A 5,593-nucleotide genomic window follows, 5' to 3' on the forward strand; every position below is an offset into this window, starting at 1 on the left:
GTTGCCTGAAGGAAGAATAATGCTTTTTCAGATCTTCTCTTTTGCACTTTTTCCTCATATGCCCAGATCGTTAATCTACTTCTATTTCTATAGATATTTGCTTCCCACCAAGTATGAACTCTGGGGTGTGAAGACACGCACAATCAAGATGACTTTGTTTCTTTTTTTTAATGAATTTGGATAATGTTCTTTCATTTTGAAAATGTCGACGGTTTTGTAGATCGGAAGGAAGAAATCTAATGTATTCCCTTTTTAGATGGAATTGTAAGGCTGCAAAATGCGAAGACTGTGCAAGGGGTGTGTAGACTTTCACTAGGCACTGTATATATTTGTAAAGGTGTTTTGTCAACAACAGTAAATATGAAGACTAGGCCTGTATTCCTTGTGACTTCAATCCCCTTTATAAACCAGTGTACTTTAGGCTACAGTGTAGGCCAGGGGTATTCAACTTTTACCCCATGAGGTCTGGAGCCTGCTGGTTTTCTGTTCTACCTGATCATTCATTGCACATACCTGGTGTCCCAGGTCTAAATCGGGGACCGATTTAGATGGGAAAAATGCATTGGAACTGGCTTTGAGGTCCAGAGTTGAGTTTGAAAGGTGTAGGCTATCTGAATCTCAGACAAGGTTATTTTGTAAATTTTATTTTGACAGTTTTACTGAATGTGTCTGTCTCCATGGCTAAGGGAAATCACAAACACTGTAGGTCTGCATGGTCCAGGGGGAGGGGCTGGGAAAAGTAGGTACAGTGGCGGAATGTTTCTAAGCCTGCCATTTGTCTTCAGACCCTGCCTCTGCAGAGGTGCACACTCTTCCAAGTCCTTAGGCCCTCACCTGCAGCACTCCATATTTCTGTAAGTGCTCGTAGGTGAAAGTATTGTGTCTTTTCACCATCTCGGATGACCTCCGACACACTCAAATGACTCGTATATGCTCGCTTTCTGCTCGTGGTCAATGTCGATGGCATGTAACTTCTCCCAACATAGTATTAGGCCTACATAATACATATCAGTTTATAACTCATCAATTACAAGTTACTGTTCGATCGCTGAAAATGTGTGCACTACTCCACTGGTTGGTCAGGTCTGGAGCCACCAATGCCCCTCTCCAGTCATTTAGGTAAGCAAACGGCACGTGACTGACTAGGTATTATTCCTGAATGTTAACTTTGCCTCTCCTCTCCTCGCTCTCCTCTCCTCGCTATTTTTACTGCGTGTGGAACAGCAGATACGCCGTCTAATTGAACTTGTGTCCTTCGCTCCTCGTCTTCTCAAAACCCGTTGGATAAGAAAGCCAGAGGTCCCGCCCATCTGACCTTCTCCTTCAATGGGTTTTGATAATGACGGCAGGAGAGAGGACACGAGGAGTATGCAATTGAGGTCTTCCCTACGTGTTGGTCTGAAATGGCACGCTGTTTCCTGTAGTGCACTACTTTTGACCAATGCCCTAATATAAGTGCCCTGGTCAAAACAAGGGCACTGAATCGGGAAATACAGTGCCTAAGTAGTGCACTATAGGGAATGACGCAGACTTGAATGGACTAGTGGTTCAGTGCAGTCTCCTTACTACTCACCCAGGACATGGATGTCTCTCTGTAAGTTAGGCCTTATTTTTGTATTCACTGTAAATAAAGCAGAACCAGGTTCTTGTCGAGGTCTTACTATGAAATGGTCACTGGTTCACCTTATCAGTCCGTGGTGGCGTCCATCATGTGCTTTCTACTCCTGGGTGACTCTTTTATCCTGTTGTCCCCATGGTGTTTTCAACACGTTTAGATGTGTATTTTCAGGTTTGACAATGTTTTGGATAAAAAACAATTATATATCAAATCATTTTTTAACCTGCTGTTTTGTCCTGTCCCTTCTTGATGGAATAAATCCACCCAGGTGCATGATTCAGCATAGCAGGATAGTAATTCCATGGGAGAATCTCAATTTCATACTCATAGCGTCCTCTCTCCTTGCCTCCTCAATACCCATTGGATAATAAGTCAGAGGTCCCACCCCTCTGACCTTCTCCTCCAATGGGTTTTTAGAAGGAGGAAAAGAGAGGACCGGAGGAGTATGCAATTGAGATTTCTTTGTTTCCCGTGGGGTAAAGATGTACACAATGAATTATGCCTGAAAGAAGAACAGACACCCATACATTTCCCTTTACTTGAATTAGTCCTCTGTACACTTGCAAAGTCAATTCCCCTCATTCCTGCAGGGGTGGCACTTTAAAGGCCCACCTAATATAAAATGTATGGATTGTGCCATATGGACTGGAGCAGTGAGTAAAGGCCAAGGTGGGTCTAGTACTGATGTTTAGGATATCTTTGTGTCCCCTTGTACACTTGACCACAAACGATCACTTGGTATAGTCTAGTAGGTGAGCAAGAATCCATTTTGGAACCAGACCTGATAATTATGTTTGTCAACAAACTGGCATCTGAGCTGGACTGGGCATGGTGCATCCTTCCGCTCATAATATATGAAGTGAACAACAAGTCCTGGTGTGTAGGGATAGCTACTACAGAGCTGTGTTCATCCTATTCTTCACAGTAGCCTATCCATCCACCTGTAAAAGTGATGCGTTGTAGACTATGCCTGTGCAGCAACAGGTGCCGCCCCATCGCCAGAATTGGTAGGCTTGCTGGAAGACCTCATAAGAGCCTTTTCTATTCACTTTTAAAATCATATATTTGTGTGTTGTCGAGTAGTTATTATAGCAACACAGACAACTAGCGCTACAAAATGTCAAAAAGCTGTCAGTAGGTTAAATGGCAAAGGCAGCTTGCATGTAATTGATGACATAAAAGGTTTCCAACACTATGCAGCATGTCAATGAATTCAGAGGGCTTTCCCCCCATTGCAAACAGCATTCTTATGATAATAGTTTAATGCTGGTCCTTTGGTTAATTGTCTGGCCGATAGCGGTGGCCACCTTTTGTTGTATTTCTCACTGGGCCTAGAGGACAGGGTCTGGTCTCGGGGATTATAACTCAAGAGGTCTACTCAAATACCACAACAACTATATTTTTTAGAAGCCCCAATTTGTAGGCTATGCAAGAAGTTGGTTCCAACTACTTTTAGACTAGTTATTAGTACTATATTATGTGGACATTAGCTAAACAATATTTAGGCCAATAATACCTGTTAAATAATGTCTAAAACACACATCACATGGTGAGATATTGCTGGCCTACAGCCATAGCTTTTAGGCCTATGTTTGAATGATTAGCCTAATATTATTGATATTTGAGTTATTTAAACAATAAGGCACGAGGGGGTGTGGTATATGGCCAATATACCATAGCTAAGGGCTGTTCTTATGCACGACACATCGCAGAGACCCTGGACACAGCCCTTAGCCGTGGTATGTTGGCAATCTACCACAAACCCCCAAGGTTCCTTATTGCTATTATAAACTGGTTGCCAACGTAATTAGAGCAGTAAAAATATATGTTTTTTTCAGCCAATCCGCATTCAGGGCTCAAACCACCCAGTTTATAATGAATAATATACCAATTTTGCGCCAATCTTCGTACCTTTAGGCCTGTTTGCCATGTCCACATTTTTATTCATAACGTGATTAGCTAAGCGACACTTTCGGTGCTCACGACAGATTGCGGTAGCATAGCAACAAAATGTTGCAACATCCTGCTAGCGAGGACCATAAAGTTATTGGAATGCCATCCATCGAACCTGTGGGTAGCCCCATCTCTCCACCTAGCCTAGCTCTTCACTATTAAGCACACTAGAACATTTAATGCTGAAAATCATATTCTTCTAAAGGAATTCACAACGTTGTAGAAACGTTATTACATTTGAGCAACATTTTATCAATCCATATGGTAAGCTATTTGGCAAGGTTGCTTTTATGCCAAAATTTAATTTGGCTATCCAAAAAAACTAAAATTCACAGACTGGGTGCCGCCAACCTGGACACAGGGGTAGACATAACATAGTAAAAGTAAACCGAAGAACTCCAATTAGTATGTATGATATGTTGCTTTTCATCAGTGGAGGTTGGTGGGAGGAGCTATAGGAGGATGGGCTCATTGTAATGGCTGGAATGGAATTATTGGAATGGACTCATATGTGGTACTATTCCATTCCAGACATTATAATTAGCCCGTCCTCCTATAGCTCCTCCCACCAGCCTCCACTGTGTTTCATATGGTATGTACTAATTTGTGGATGTCCATCATCCCTTTCATATAATATGTTATGAATTTCAATTCATATATGTTACGAATTGCAATTTTGTACAACATGTTACGAATTGCAATTCATACAATATGTTACGAATTTCCAAAACATATATGTTAAGAATTCCAATTTGTTTTAGCTAACATTAGCTATGTGACTAATGTTAGCTAGGCTAGGGGTTAAGGTTAGGAGTTAGGTTAAAGGGTTAAGGTTAGGGGAAGGGTTAGCTAACATGCTAAGTAGTAGAAAGTAGCTAAAAAGTAGTAAGTAGTTGCAAAGTTGCTAAAATGCTAAAGTTGTCCTTGATGAGATTCAAACACACAACCTTTGGGTTGCCAGATTGTCCAGTTATACACCCACCCATCCACCCTGACCAACCACCCTATTGTGTTTGCCTTAAGTAACCTTCTGTCTTATGTCACCATACCAGACACAACATATCATACTAATTTGAGTGTCCCGGATATAGATTAACTATGTTATGTCTAGTCTATGAGACCAGGCTGGTGCCGATGCTCGACATGCATTATTGTAACCAATATTAACATATCACTACAATTCATAATCTGCACTGACTAATTGTAGCTATGCTATAGGACTACTTATGCAATATGAAAATATAGGTTTATCTAATAGGCTACTGGAATGTTCTAGACTAAACTTTTAAAAAATAAGATAAGATTATCAAAAGGGCTGAAGATGATGTGTTCTTTAGGGGAAATTTGATTGCGGTCTTCCTGTGTAACAAGGGAAATATTGAAATATAGAAATGTGTCATTATTATAACATAGGCCTATCTTATCACATATGAAAGTAAAACTAGGTTGAATAAATGATTTGATCCTTAATTAAACAAATGCATCATTGGATAGGCTACTCGTCAACTTCAACCCGCAGGTGAACAATTGCAGGTTGCGATTTTGTGGCAAGATAAATAATTTAGATTTATTGAAATAAATGTATTTTTCCCCCAAAATGTTGGCATTGTTGTGTTTGGCCTATTATTAAATAAACTCCAACACAGAAATTATAAATGGCCATTGTGCAACATTTCCAACAGTTCCAAATCGCCAGATTATTCTTTACATTCTGCTTTAGCGTTTTACGACTTTTCCCAGGGAATAATGCACTTTTATACACGATAAGTATGCGCAGAAGAGAACAAAACGAGCTAACGTTTCGGTTTAATTTGTGTGTCCTGGATTCTGGAAAGCCTGTGCGCGCGCTTAGTAAATGGAGCACTAAACGGCCTGAATTTGGCAACAGTGTTCCTCGATCACGGGGGGTCAACTATTCCTCTCCTACCCCCCAAAGTGCCAACGACACTGGCATTTATAAAGAAAAGTAGAAGTGCTGCACCTTTGCGCAGCGGCCGCCTTTAGCTGAAAGGTCTCCTCTGA

Source organism: Salvelinus namaycush, chromosome 6 (assembly GCF_016432855.1).
Source record: "Salvelinus namaycush isolate Seneca chromosome 6, SaNama_1.0, whole genome shotgun sequence".
NCBI classification, from domain to species: domain Eukaryota; kingdom Metazoa; phylum Chordata; class Actinopteri; order Salmoniformes; family Salmonidae; genus Salvelinus; species Salvelinus namaycush.